The 16,054-nt window shown below is 44.7% G+C and overlaps 1 protein-coding gene across 12 annotated transcripts in view; it reads right to left on the minus strand.

Moving 5' to 3' along the window:
- Window positions 1–16,054, minus strand: part of LOC115557557 (band 4.1-like protein 1) — a 74,730-nt gene extending 58,676 nt beyond the window's left edge. For 10 of the 12 annotated variants that reach the window (XM_030375447.1, XM_030375453.1, XM_030375445.1 and 7 more), the window contains exon 1: window positions 15,756–16,054. The gene's annotated coding sequence lies outside the window, so the exon portion shown is untranslated. Of the gene's footprint in view, window positions 1–14,480; window positions 14,584–15,755 lie in introns of all 12 variants that reach the window. The other 2 variants (XM_030375442.1, XM_030375443.1) reach the window with 2 other exon arrangements.

Consider the following 16,054-nt stretch of genomic DNA (forward strand, 5'->3'; position numbering starts at 1 on the left):
CAAATTTCATTGCCTAGGTTCTGAACAGTTTATAAATGTTACACTAGAAACTGTAAAATGATTGGCAAATGCTATGGAAATACCCAGAATGCAAATGTGACTAGAGCCAAACCACTTCTGTCTCTACGCCGATTCTGAATACAACACTGTTCAGCTCATTCCCATTGACCCTCCGGTCATTAAGTGATAAGGTGTTGAAGTTTGGTCCACCGACAGTACCAAAACTATGAGAGGTTTCTCTTTAGCTTAGACCGGGACATCGTCAGAGTCAGATTTGAATCAAATCCAGAGAAGTCCTCCCAGCTTATATGATATATTATTTCTGCGCGAATAAAACTGTATCCGAACCAAAAGGCCTCTATTACTATATGGACTTCAAGGATTGTATCAAACGCAAAAGCCTCTGGCACTTCCACAACACGTATAGACCGGCCATGGTTGAGAATGAATTCGCGGTCACAAGAGGAAGCCTCTCTCAAACTCAGGCGGCCACGCGAACAAGCGATCAAATAATTTTTTGGTTCGAACGCAGGCTAACAACATCGCTGGAGATTCAAGAGTGAAATGACAGCGCAGTATTTTGAGCGCCAGAAGCTACCGCCTCTTCTGTCAGCCAATCAGGAACAGAGTAATCAAACTCACTTCCGTTTCAGTCACTCTCACACACACACTACTATACTCTCTCACACACAACCCTATTCTCTATCACACACACTACAATATTCTCTTGCATAAACAATTATACTCTCTAACATACACTTCTATTCTCTCTCACATACACTACTATTCTCTCTCTCATACACTGCTATACTCTCTCACATACACGACTATACACTCTCATACATACATGTAAAAGGAGTATGTAGTGTGTGTGTATGAGTATAGTTGTGTATATGCGAGATTATAATAGTGTGTGTAAGACCAAGTATGAATTCTGACCCAGGCGGCCCCTCATACATCTCTGCTTTCCCTTGGAAACATGCAGACTGTCTAACTCTGTCTTTCAAAGGTCTATTGATTTACAAACAGTTCAATCCCTCTGCAATCATTACTAAATAATTGTCCTTAGGAAAACAATGACTATAGACCCGTAGCCCTTACGACTATTGTTATGAAGTGTCTTGAAATGTTGATGGTGTTGTAGCAGAAATCAGACATGAATGAAGAGCTAGATTGTTATACGTTTGCTTATAAAGATAATTGTGGCACTAATGATGTAATCCTAGCCCAAGCCCTGAGCCACACGTCCTTCTCAATAAACTCAGATGTGTGTTAACGAATATATCATCTGCTAGTAACACTCATTTTCTGTCATCAACACCGTTGAGCCTCAGGGATGTTTGAGCTTTCCTATTCTGTTAGCAATATAGAGTGGTGGTTGTACAAGCAGTCCTCCCAGAACTTTTGTTGTGAAATATTTTTTGTTGTAGACGCCATCTTGGGACTAATGGGAACAGACACTAACATGTATGGCTGTTGTTGGGAGGTTCAAACGTTTGTACAACGGTGAGATGACCATCCTCTCTTGGTAAGCACGAAGCACACAGAATAAAATCCAAATCACCTCTCTGGGATCACTGGGGTTGGACTGAGGGCATTGACAATGTTTTATCATGCTGTGATAGAGAATGGATTACGTTAAGGAATCTAAGCTTGGTTTTATCGGTTGAGTTAAAATCACAAATAAACATACCAACATTAGGTTCACATAGCAATGCAAGTGATGGGGTTGAGGAAGCATCTCTCCCTCCAAAAGCTCTTTGAGAAGATTAAAGATAAATATTCTGGGAAATGATGACTGACCATGTCCATTATTGATAACACGAACTGCCCCTATCTGGTAGACGCTACAGGGTTCCAATTAAATACAGGAGAAGATACTTGAAGATTACAAGTATTTCACCCTTCTATCAGTGAATCTCCTCAAATCAGGACATAAGGAGGATGTGAAATGAGGGGCTGTTTTGCATGGGGTAGCATCTCTAACGTCTGCAGTTGTTTGTGCACTTTATGCCTAATACAGCACTATGTTGCTTTGCTATGCACTTTATGTCGGTTAACTACTAACTTTATGTATTTTTAATCTACAGTCTTTATGTCCAAGTCAAATTTCCCTAGGGGCAAATAAATGTATCTTGAATCTTGAATCTTGAATAGCAACAGTACTAAACTGCATTCAATCAGGACATCGGAAAGAAGGTTGTTTCACTTCGTCTTCAAGAAACCCCAACATGGATCCATTCTTCAGGCCGAAGGCGCCTGTGGCCTCAGCATGTAAATAATAAGAGACTGGTTCTGGGTCCTCCCCTCGGATCAATGCGCTGCCCTGGCCTGGCCCTGACTTCCACCCTACAACAAAGCAGATTTACTGGAGGTGATGCTGCCTGGCTTAGACAGACCTTTGGGATAAAAAATGCAAGGAAAAGCAATAGAGCGTGGAGCCTGGTCAGCCTGTTGACCGATTATCTAATTTTTAATTTTACAGTATTGATGATGACTGATGGTGGATGAATACCAAATCTCTTCACTTTTTACCAAGATTCAAATGGTGGTTGTTTAGAGAATCCTATTGCAGTTAATGATCATGATAATTTAAAATGAATGCTTGGAAATTATCTAGCTTGCTCTGAACTGCTGAACTATTGAAAAGAACCGCCACTTCTCAACAACAACACATGGCATAGAATCTCTAAAGAACTTCAACGGTAAGACAGAAGCGGGAAGTCAAGTGTATACTATAGGCTTATCTTAACGTCAACCCATGAAGGCCACACTGAGCTCCTTTTTCCTATACAAGCCTGGGTAATCTCTATGGTGTTTTACTCCAGACCGAAAGGCTCTGTGATGTGCAACCCCTACCCCTCAATGAAGTGCATCTCAAACTGATTGCTAGTCGCTCTGGATGAAGTCAAGATTAAATCATCACTGGATGCATGAAGGCCTGGCTTCCATTCCACTGCATCTGGTTTCTGCGAACACACAGGGCATTTCTTCCACACAACTGGATTCTGTGTGAAAAAATGGGATCCAGTTCATTAAATATGAATCCAATTCATTAAATATGAAACGTTTACAATACACGAGCGATGAATTATGAATATATGCCTCGGGATGTGAACAGCCCGTCATACACATGCTGTTTGTTTATTATTTCAGATCTTAATTTGTCTATCCGGATTCCATGTTTGAAATAAGAACACAGAAAAACTAGGGGACTGTATTAATTATGGTAAGATGTCTAACACCGCATCCAAATTCCTTTTAGGTCATCAGCATTAAGTATTCTAATGGCATAATTCAATTGATGAAAAACTTTCACAATTTGAGTGGAAACTATGACGATGAAGCCAGTTCTAAATGAATCCAGCTACAGGCTTTGAAAGAGCACAAACAGAGAGTCAGCAGCCAATCTCCCCATGCCGACTGAGCAGCCAAACATCCCTGTTTCTGTGGAAACACACTGAGGAATGATTCACAAGAACCAATTCAAGCGCTAATTCAATTAAAAGGACTGTGTTGAGAATAGGCTAAGATTAGAAAGTATTTACCGAAATGGCTAAATAAAAAAAGCTAAGTCAAATTAGAGTAATGTTTGAGATCGGGGAAGGAGTCGTTCAGTTGATGGTCTCTGTCAGCATGACATCGGAGTACAGAATACAAAGAGTACACAGTGTTGTTTTGTTCATTGATAATTCATGTTGCTCTTAATCTTTAGTTCAACTTCTGAGGCAACGTGATCTGACCACAAAACAAGCAAATATTCACCCTTCTGCCAATAAAGTATTGTAATCGAAAAAGTGCTCCGGGGAATTTAGTTGCATTGGATTGGGTTGATTTGACTTTGAAAAAACAATTTCAGATCAATATAGTGGCAATATCATTCAAGTTGTGAAGAAACTGAGAGGCAAAATCTTTTTTCTTTTCTTGACATCTTCGAGAGAGAGAGAGAGAGAGAGAGAGAGAGAGAGAGAGAGAGAGAGAGAGAGAGAGAGAGAGAGAGAGAGAGAGAGAGAGAGAGAGAGAGAGAGAGAGAGAGAGGGGATAATTCTGCAGTCCTGACCACATCCAGGGATGGGCGTTCTTGGGTGGACAGGCCTGGCGGGGGAGCGATAGTCAGCGAAGGTTGTGGCGAATAAGCGAGCCAGCGAAAAGCAAAGGATGGGGGGTGTGGAGAGGTAAGGGGTCAGTAGGTAGAGCGGCGGGGCGTGAATGATGGGGGGACGCAGGTTAAGCATGCTACACAGCCAGTGTGGTAAACACTTTCAGAGATTACCGCGAGAGAGGTTAATGAATGATCATGAAGAAAGGGGGTCTGAAGAACTAGTGTGGACAAAGACATGGTAAATGTTGGCTGGAATACATGCATGTGGTCGTTTGCTTGTAAGTCAACTAATGCTTTGGTTTATGCATAGTTATGTATTAATCAAATGTATCTCTGGGATTTTTGGAATACACTTTGTGATTTTAAAAATGTTTTTACTTTTTTGATGATGATTTGTTGTTCATGTTGAAAACTAGGTTTCAGTGCTAAATGCATATGACTAAAGCTTTTGTTGAAATATTGTTATTTGCGCAGTGTGAACATAGGATTTACAGGTAGGAAGAGGCAAACACCACAAGCTGGCATACGGAGGAAAATGGTTTGTTCACTTTAAGATTTATTTCAGAAAATGGGAGACGGTTTGCTGAAGCTAAATTGGCATCACGTCCCAAAAATCATCTTAATCATGTCATACTTGAGGAAAACACTTCACTGTGTTCGCTAATTTGGAAAACCGCGTCACAGTATGGCTCTCATCTGTCGATAGGGGCCTTGAAAAGAGTTTCCACCTCAAGGTTGTGGAGCAAGATATTAGAAAAATTCTCTAGACTAGTCATTGGTATAAAAAAATATAGTCCTTTGTCTTTACAGGGTCCAAACACTCTTGAAAACCACACAAACCCTTATTCCTCTTTACTACAATCAATCCTATAGTGAGGCTCTGGTAGATTTGGTTCAGGGTACTTGAAGTCTGCATCGTAAGGTGCATGATCTGATGGCCTGCATGTTTATTGGTCTATATATCCATCTATATATCCATCTATATGTATATCTGTCTGTAGGACTATCTGTTTGCCCTTTTTGTCTGGTTATCTATGTGTCTGTGTCCATCTGTCTCTATACTCAGCACCTGTGTTGACACAGTCAATACAGTTCTCGTATCACAACAAGCACTATTCCCCGAGGCGAATGGTGCATCCATGAACAGCCGATGTGGTCAGCTGAGGCAAAAATCTCGCACATAATCACTTCCAAGCTAAATGCCATCCTTGAAATAAGAGATTGCCCGCGGGTAACAGAGAGCGTCACCAATATCGTATTATCATATTATCAAAAAAAAGAGCAGTGTATTCTCAATTGAATAGGGAGGGGAAAGGTCTGTATAAGTCAGGTGTGGAGGCCAACGGTTCATCAGGGATAATGAGGCATAAACGTTGAGGGGGGGGGGGGGGGGGGGGAAGGGAGGGAAAGGACAGAGCAGGGGTCTACAACTGCAGAATGACGGAGCATTTTCCTCCAAGCAGGAGTCATTTGTCAGCTTCTGGAACAAAGATGAACGACAAAAAAACAATGACACAATACCCTGGTAGGGCTGCTTGACAACAACACACAGACACATAGACAATCACACACACACAGACACACACACACACACACACACACACACACACATAAACACACAATCAGACACACACACACAAAGATGCACAAAGACACAGGAGATTATTCCCGAGGAACAGAACGCTGTCAAATTTAATTACACTGCTTATTTATGCTTGTCAATTTTCCATCTATGTGCTGTCAGCTCTGCAGAGCCTTACTAGGTTCCAGACCACAGCTCGTACAGGATGGAGGTGTGTGTGTGTGTGTGTGTGTGTGTGTGTGTATGTGCGTGTGTGCGTGTGCGTGTGCGTGTGTGTGTGTGTGTGTGTGTGTGTGTGTGTGTGTGTGTGTGTGTGTGTGTGTGTGTGTGTGTTTGTGTGTGTGTGTGTGTTTGCGTGACAGCTTTTGTTTACCCCCTGAATAAACAGTGTAGATCCGTGGGTGAATATTTAGTTTAGATAATAACACATCAGTATACCAGACGAGAAGAAGTCTTGGATGTTGGACAATAAATGTTGACTTTGTCCTCAGGATGTGTATATTTGACACTTGAATGTGTTCTTTTAATTACCCTTACATGCTTAATATATGTTCGACATATTTTATGAAAGCTATGAAAGGAGAATGCCACATGAAATGAACAGGGGGCTGGGACGACCAGTGGAGAGGCCACCAGAGCATGGACTGCAGAGCAGATATATTCCAAACTCCATATTCGTAGATACAAGTACCTACATAGACTGCTGTACAACATACTGTACTACTTTGTGTATTGTACAAATAGCAAACAGAACGACAGAGGTAAAAAGTTGAAAGTGGACCAAATAGGCTACATGGATGCCTCCTTAATGATAATACTTGCGGCCGTGTATTGATTTTTTACCATGCTTTTACGTAACAAAGCCAGCAAAATGGAATAGCAACCCCCCCCCCCCCCCCCCCCCCCCCCCCCTAAGAATCTATGTTCGAGTACATGAGTTTGAAAGATATATATATAATCATTGATTTTTTTAATTATTTGAATGAAATTTGATATTAGGAGCCGTATATTCTAATATTCTATATTATACGTATATTCTCTATTTCAGGCATCTCTTAAAGGTCGATCACGCTGTAAGAGCAGCAGAAAGGCTTGGACGAGAGAGAGAGAGAGAGAGAGAGAGAGAGAGAGAGAGAGAGAGAGAGAGAGAGAGAGAGAGAGAGAGAGAGAGAGCGACGGTCAGAAAGAGAGAGAGAGAGAGAGAGAGAGAGAGAGAGAGAGAGAGCGACGGTCAGAAAGAGAGAGAGAGGGAGAGAGAGAGAGAGAGAGAGAGAGAGAGGGAGAGAGAGCGACGGTCAGAGAGAGAGAGAGGGAGAGACGCTCACAGTCAGACAGAGAGAGAGAGAGAGAGGGAGAGACAGAGCGACGGTCAGAGAGAGAGAGGGAGAGACGGAGCGACGGTCAGAGAGAGAGAGAGGGAGGGGGAGCGACGGTCAGAGAGAGAGAGAGAGAGGGGGAGAGACAGAGCGACGGTCAGAGGGAGAGAGAAACACAGGTTCTCGGTCTCCACTTTGCCGTTTGTGTAGAGCCATTCATCTCCTTATTAGGATCATCCGTGAGTGTGAAGGGAAGCTGCAGGGGCCTTCTCTGTGTTTATCCCATCAGTGTCGGGAGGAATTGCAGGGAGCTCATCGCTGCTTATTTGAGTACAGACATCATGGACACACTCACACGTTGCACAACACTGTCAAACCCCGGAGTCCACGGCAGACACTAAACGGTTCAGTCTCCGTAACTCCTAGAGTGTTTCTCGCTAAAATAGCCCGCAACATGCAGCTCATTTGTTGGATGACTGGGAGTTGTGTGTGGCAGGGTCTCGTGCTATTCAGTCGGTCTCCAATGAGGAGAATGGGGAATGAATAGAGTAAACAGAGAGAGTGGGGGAGAAAGAGAGCGCGAGCAAGCGGGAGAGAGAGAGAGCAAGAGTGACTGAACAAGAGAGGGAGAGAGAGATCTCATGCAAGGCATTATGAACAAGGAGGCCTTTCATTATTCACCATGACAAAATTAATAGAAAATCAATGTGTGATCATCGTAAAAACCATCACAGGATCAGTGGGCATCGCGCAAAACAATACGAATAATTCAACGTGACCAGAGAAGCGCTAAAGCTCTCTTAGCATTAGCGAAACAAAGGGGACGATCAATTGCACATAAGCCTGGATTGCTGCTCTTCCCCAAAAATGACCATAAGCCGTGTGATTCAACGAGGCAAAACTGGTGCAGAGAAAAGACTCTGTGCGTTACGGTGGGTGGGTTCAACATCACATCTGCATGAGTGAGCACTGGGGAGGATCCCTTTGAAAGGATTCACACAGCATGGTTGACCTTCCCTTGCTCCCCTCCCATACGTAACACTCAAGCTTGTAGGACATTCACAATTCACGATGATTCACGATTCCCACTCGACGCGGCATTGCAATCAATGTCTCTTGTGAGGGGACCACATCAGGCCATGCCACATCTTCGCATGTTCATGAGGGACGTTGGGCGATCGTATGGCGGCGGCTCGCGCACTGGGCTTCAAGCGAATGGATGGCCTGCCCTCGAATCAGGGCTTATTCTCAGGCTCCTTTGGGTCCTTCCATGTGAAGGAGGGCCCGCTGCCTGGTGCTTTTTATATTAACGTTTGAGGCGAGGAGGACTCTTCATTAGCCCGTGGAGAGGCGAGCGTGCTGCCAATGGCCACCTGGGGTTTGATTTTCATCCCGTTTGGAAGGAGGGGAGAGTCAGGGCTCACGAGTGTCGTCCTCAATGGGGGTACACGAGGTGAGGGTGTGTAAGACTGAGGGGTTGTCGACAGCTCGGGCAAGATGTGTTGTCGTCTGACAAGAGGTTGTAAATGTCACCCTTGATTGAATTGATTTCATGAGGAAAATACAAAACGTCCTTGTTTTTTAAGTATGATTCATTCGTATGCTTTGGTTGGGGGAACACTAAACAACTCTTGTTGTGTTATCTAACTCCTCTGTGAATCCTGATAAGATTTGGCGCGATACAGCCGGAATACAGAACGCTTTAGAGTGGGACAATACGTGGTACATGGTGCGCCGGTACAGCAATCTGCATGCTGTACACACAGTGAACAAAATGGCGTAAGAGCAAACAGAGCAGCTGAGCTACGCTAAAGGTAAACAGCAGATAGTGGGCGTATGGAGGCAAAAAGCGCTGATGGGGCTGAGAAACACTGCTCCCAATCATCCAACCTGTTGGACCAGTTCAGGGAGCCACCAGGTAGGCCCAAAGGAACAAGGAATGCTTCCTCGTACCAGCTTCTCCAACCACAGCTTCTGCATACAGTCGGTGACAACGCCACGGGCCCCTGCTGCGTGGAAACGGAGGGCAGGGTGTATCTACTGTCAAATCCAGTTACCAAGGGATATAGACAACACAGCTATATATAAAGACAAAGATACTGCTCACAAGTATGTATATTGATAAAAAAAAGACATATAGAGAAATATTCATCTATTAAAAGCTATAAATATATATTATTTCATTTTTTATATATATGTATAAAAATGTTTAACTGTCACCGTAATTATCAGTGGTGTCTTATCTGTCTAAATATGATTAAAATTACGCTTACTTTTTTTAAATGCATCGCAATCTAGCAAAAAACTAAACGTTTGCAATATGTCAAATGAAAGTTATAAAAAATGCATGCACCCTGCTACATTTATATTTGCTATATATAAATAAAGTTCCCTTGCCTTGCCAACATGACGAATACTTTTTTATAAAGGTCATCGCTAGGTTACCGTTAACCATTGCAGTGTTCGTTTTGGTATTCATCAAATTGCATCATGGGTAATGTGTTATTGGGAGCATCAAGGGCAGGAGAGGCAGCTGAGCTCGTTGCAGTAACGCAGAATCGCACTGCAACAAGCCAGCAGCCATGGCATGCGTGTGCATGTGCGTGCAGGCGTGCGTGCGTGCTTGCTTGCGTGTGTCTGTGTGTGTGTGGGCAGTGAGGCAGCAGAAGTCATCTGCTCCATGAAATCCGTGTATGCATGGCACAATTTTCACTGTTACGTTCCCGTCATTTCAGAACAGACGGTGTAAACTGTCACGGTTACTAGCGGCCTTAAATAGCAAGGGGCATTTGGGGGGAATATATGTTTGTTTGAAGCAATGGATATATTGATATTAGGAATAGTTCTTTACTGGAAGAATATAAAAATAAACATTTCCTTTTTGTATATAATTTAATGTTCAGATCGGAGCCCAGTGAGATTGAATGAGAGGAGGGGAGAAGGATAGAAAGAGCAATACGAAGATAAATAATAACAGAAAGAGTGAAATAAAGGCTGAGATATAATATTGAGACCGACATAAAGAAAGGGAGAGAGTGATAATAGATTGTCACACTAAAAGTGAGAGCATGAAGACAAAGAGATAGGAAGACAGACGGAGAAAGAGAGAGAGAGAGAGAGAGAGAGAGAGAGAGAGAGAGAGAGAGAGAGAGAGAGAGAGAGAGAGAGAGAGAGAGAGAGAGAGAGAGAGAGAGAGAGAAATAATGATACAAAGAAAGAGATAAATTAGAGCCAGATATATAACAGGAGACAAATGGCAGATATAAAGAGATAGAGAGAGAATATAATGTCAATGTACGCTTTGCATGACAATATATCCCTTTGAATTGAATTGAATGACAGACATGAAGAGAGAGAGAGAAGGATGTATCGAGAGAGAGGGAGAGAGAAAGAGCGAGAGGGGGGAGTAAAGAGAGAGAGTATTGAAATAAATACGAGAGAGAAGAGGGTGTATATAGAGGGAGAGGAGGAGGAGAGAGAGAGAGAGAGAGAGAGAGAGAGAGAGAGAGAGAGAGAGAGAGAGAGAGAGAGAGAGAGAGAGAGAGAGGGAGAGGGAGAGGGAGAAAGAGAAAGAGAGAGAGAGAGGAGGCGTTGAAGAGAGAGAGAGAGAGAGAGAGAGAGAGAGAGAGAGAGAGAGAGAGAGAGAGAGAGAGAGAGAGAGAGAGAGAGAGAGAGAGAGAGAGAGAGAGAGAGATACATTAATCTGAGGAGTGGGTGTGGGTGGGGTAGGGGAGGGGGGGAAGCTGCTGACTCATTGCGATCGTCAGGATGAGGCGGCCAAAGCTGCAGCGCTCACTAAGTGCTCCATGACTCCTCCCCTCACACACACACACACACACACACACACACACGCACACACACACACACACACACACACACACACACACACACACACACACACCCAAACACACACACACACACACAGATCACACACACTCATACACAAACAGAAGCACACACACACATGGAAGCAGTCACCAAGACATGCACACACACACACACACACAAACAAGGCAGAACACACACCAACACACACACCTACACACGCACAAACACACACACACACACACACACAAACACACACACACACACACACACAAACACACACACACACACACACACACACACGCACACACACACACACACACACACATACACACACACACACACAGGAGAACACAATGAGTCACAGAAACATGCACCATCATGCTTCAAGAAATGTACAGATACCGATTATTATTCTGGCTGATGGGAGAAAGTGGCCGGTGAAATAACTGTGTTCTTAGGGTTACATTACTTTATTCACAAACCGCATGGCAACAATGACGCAATCAATCTGCAAAGTCTGCGCATGCATGTGTATGTTTGGGTTTACGGATCTTCATGTGTGTGTTATTGCACATTTGAGTGTGTGTGTGTGTGTGTGTGTGTGTGTGTGTGTGTGTGTGTGTGTGTGTGTGTGTGTGTGTGTGTGTGTGTGTGTGTGTGTGTGTGTGTGTGTGTTTGTGTGTGTGTGTGGGGGGGAAAAAAAGCTTGAAGCCCTCAGTGAAAAAAAGTACTCACACTTCAAAGCGCTAAACTAAAGCTTTGAGATGACAGAGCAGGCAGCAACAGTGGAGCTTAGTCTTGAGAGAAAGTAACAAAACACACGCACACACACACACACAAACGCGTAGCATAAACACCAAGTGTCGGGTGGCGATGCTCGTAATCTCAGCTATACGCGATCCTAATGGAGGCAGTGAACCCTGCAATGCCAGCGCTGTAACTTGATGGAGAGACACCCCTCCCTTTAACACTGACAACCAATCATACTTCAGCTGGAAAAAGTGGAGAAGATGAGGAGGAGACATGTAATCAGGCACAAAAACCTTTCCTAATCAGTACAATACCTTTCCTAATCAGTAGGAGACCTGCCATCAGGCTGATTACTTCTGTAATCAGTGGTTAATGAATCAAATAATATCCCATCTAAGAGTATTCAGGCCTAAATGTGCATTTCGGTCTAAAAGACTCAAAGTTATTTCAATCTAAAAGCATAACGGATTTAAAACTCAAGAGAAGCCGCAGCAAATCCAACTGCTGTAATTTCACGTACAAACACGCACACGTCAATGTACCGTGTAATGTGGACACATTTGGGAAAAGAATCGTCTATTATCAGTCCCAAGTTTTTCAGTAGAAAGCAGCCATTGTTAGTCCTTGAGTCTCTTTCAAGCGTGTTATCAGGTCAACACACCGTGCCCAACGGAAAGACTATTTACATTAGAATAATAGAAAATAAAGTCAGTTCACGCTCCTGGTGTTGAAACCTGAACAAACGATGTGCACTTACAGGTGTTACTGATAAGTGTGTGTGTGTGTGTGTGTGTGTGTGTGTGTGTGTGTGTGTGTGTGTGTGTGTGTGTGTGTGTGTGTGTGTGTGTGTGTGTGTGTGTGTGTGTGTGTGTGTGTGTTTGTTTGAGCGTGTTTGTGCACGCTTGAGTGCCTGTGTGTGTGTGTGTGTGTGTTTGTGTGAGCGTGTTTGTGCACGCGTGAGTGCATGTGTGTGTGTGTGTAACATGCTATGTGACCGGTCACTGTAACACAGCTGTGAGGCGAAGATATGAAGCAACACGTCTCCGGAAAAGAAAAAAACTAAACATGACGAGCTCTCCTCTGAATCATTCCCTAGCGCCAGCAGCAATGACAGACACACGGCAAAGACAATGATACGGCTTGAAGGCCACACACGCACACACACACACACACACAAACACACACACACACACACACACACACACACACACACTAACAAATAAACCCACAAATAAACACACAAGCACACACACAAAGCAAAGCAAACATGCTTAACATGTGCTTTCAACACTACGCCGAAGCGTGATGAGAAATGATGAAACACACACACTAACACACACACGCACACACACACACACACACACACACACACACACACACACACACACACACACACACACACACACACACTCCTCATTGGACCACGACCAGATACACTGTAAGATGTCACCATGAAGATGTATTTTGTCATGACGTCCAACAGTTAAAAGTGGGATTTAAAAATAGGTGGTGTGTGAGCACCAGGGGGACGGCCTATCAGTGGTAGCAGCACGAGGAGCGATGAGGGTGTCCACAGGCTCCACAGGGCGTCTCATCCTTGATTATTTGAATTGCAAATCCGGCAGCAGGCAAGCTGGTCTGTGTCCCAGGGCCTTTAACGTTTAAAACACACACACAGACAAACACAGACAATCTCATGCCACACACACACACCTGCTATTTTATACACACAGACACACATTCATTAGAACACACGCAAACTTCTTTAAACGCACACACGCACGCCAAGGCAGACCCACCAGGGGCCTTCAAAGCACACGAATGAACAAGGTCAAAACTGATTAAATGCCGAGTTCTAGCACACACACACACACACACACACACACACACACACACACACTCACACACACACACACACACACACACACACACACACACACACACACACACACACACACACACACACACAGACACACACACACACACACACACACACAAAATGAAAATCTTGCCTTTTTAAAAAACCAGACAGGACCACCGACCTGCAGTGTGTGTGTGTGTGTGTGTGTGTGGGGGGGGGGGGGGGGGTTGCTGTCATTTGACAGCAATCTGGCTGCGGCTGTGCTGATGTAATGACGTAATGAATGATGGGGTGGGAGAGGGTTGAGGGGGGTGCAGAGAGGGGGGAGAGCAGTCTGATGGCGGGCTCAAACCCGCAAGCGGTCCGACATTTCTGCGTGGCCCCAAGCAACGTGATTTAAATTTGTTGAGTGTGCCGTTGTGAAGATGTGTGACTGCAACTGTTGTGGATGACAGGGGGGTGTGTGTATGTGTCTGTATTTGTGTGAGTTTGTGTGTGTATGTGTATGTGTGTGTGTGCGTGTGGGTGGGTGTCTGTGTGTGTGTGTGTGTGTGTGTGTGTGTGTGTGTGTGTGTGTGTGTGTGTGTGTGTGTGTGTGTGTGTGTGTGTGTGTGTATGTGTGTGTGTGTGTGTGTGTGTGTGTGTGTGTGTGTGTGTGTGTGTGTGTGTCTGTGTCTGTGTCTGTGTGTCTGTGTGTGTGTGTGTGTGCTGGGTGACACAGCTTTCCTTCTGATGTGCATGTCTGTACACGTGTACAGGCATGTGTGTGTGGGTGTGTGTGTGTGTGTGTGTGTGTGTGTGTGTGTGTGTGTGTGTGTGTGTGTGTGCATGTCTGCGTGTGTGTGTGTGTGTGTGTGTGTGTGTGTGTGTGTGTGTGTGTGTGTGTGTGTGTGTGTGTGTGTGTGTGTGTGTGTGTGTGTGTGTGTGTGTGTGTCTGTGTGTGTGTGCGAGCTCAAACCAGATAATTGACATCACACAAGGTAAGAGGAAAAGTCGTCAAGGGGACTATGAAATGCACTACAGTGTTACATTAAAACTCACACAACAACAATGGACTGCTACCAGGTGACGCATTCAGAGGTGTCGTCTGAGCGTCTCACAAGTAGTCATGGTTCAAAGATTCCTCACGAGCCACACTGCAACCCTGCAAGTCATGGATTCAACAAACAAATGTAATTTGGTCATCTAGCTCCTGCCAAGACGTCTGCCTGACTATGCACTGGAGTAAACACCCGATGGCCAAAAGATGAAGAATCAGCGTTTCCCATACGTAGGCCTGCCCGTTCATGTAGCACAGCAGACTGGAGTGAGAGCGACTAACTCAATCACTCAGGCCACACGCTGCTAACTTGTGTTTACTTTGGAGCACAGCAAGCATGTAACATAAACACACACACACACGCACACACATTGGTCCAACTGAAAGCTGGCAGCTCCAGGTGTTGCGAGAACTTAAACGACAGGGCGTCCCACATCACATTAAGTGTGCTTATTATATATTAAGGCACACCTAATGAATGGGTGTGTCTCGCTCTGACACGACCGGACGAGGTGCGAGCCACTGTCCCACCTCAGGTCCCAAGTTTAGCTCGAGTGAGCTGAACTGAAGTAACCCTGCTAGGTGAATTGATCTGTGGGACCACATTTGGCAAACGAACATGTTAACATGTAATTTAACCCGGGAGCACAGCACAGTAACTGCGTGAGGGGATCGAGCGGAGAGGCGCTGAAAGAGCGAAAAAATAACATGGGTCACTTCACCGGGAGCCCGGGCGCATTGGTGGCACAACGGGGGGTCGAAAAGGTGAGAGTCACGTGACTGTGAGGTTGGCATCGGGATCCGAATCTATCCGTGGTGGTCTCAAAACGAATACTCAACAAAACGGATTTTGTTGAGTATTGAGTATCTCGGGCTCAATGTTACCGGGACGAGACGCATTGCACATTCACGCGGGATGATGGGATAATCGCTTTTACCCTTTCGCATCATGATAGCCCCCTACAGCCGCACGAAATCAAAGCTTATTATTATAGGCCTATTATAAGATCAATACGTGTCACAATAACCGCGATGGTATGGAAGCGCATTCAACAGAAACATTACGCATAGAGCAGATCTTCTGTATTTAATAATGATACATAACACATACAAAACGTAGCCTGCGCAAGCAGTGCGACGCGCGGACGCACGTTAATAGCGTATCAGGGTTTCCCAGTAGACATTCAGCATATCGTTTGAGAATACTTCATATTTATACATCAAAGCCATGCATAGAGAATAAACCTCCAATCAAAATACAGAACGATTCTACGTACCCTCACATCAAACAATCATCCAGGTAGTTGGTGTCGCGCCGGCTATAGAGAGGGAATTCGACGATCCTTCCTTATTCCCTGCTTTGTGGATATTCGAGCGGAGAAAGGGAGTGTGTGTCGGTGTACCGGGGCAAGCCGAAGCTGATTGTGAGAGGGAAGAGGTGGAGGAGGAGGACGAGGAGGAGGAGGATGAGGAGGAGGAGAGTGAAAGAGGGAGGGACGGGCGCAGAGAGGTGGACGAGAGACGCGCAGTGCCCGGGTCAAGGGAATGCGTAACCCCTGTCAAAGCGTTGCCGTCT

Source organism: Gadus morhua, chromosome 13, assembly GCF_902167405.1.
Source record: "Gadus morhua chromosome 13, gadMor3.0, whole genome shotgun sequence".
In the NCBI taxonomy this organism is placed as follows: Eukaryota; Metazoa; Chordata; class Actinopteri; order Gadiformes; family Gadidae; genus Gadus; species Gadus morhua.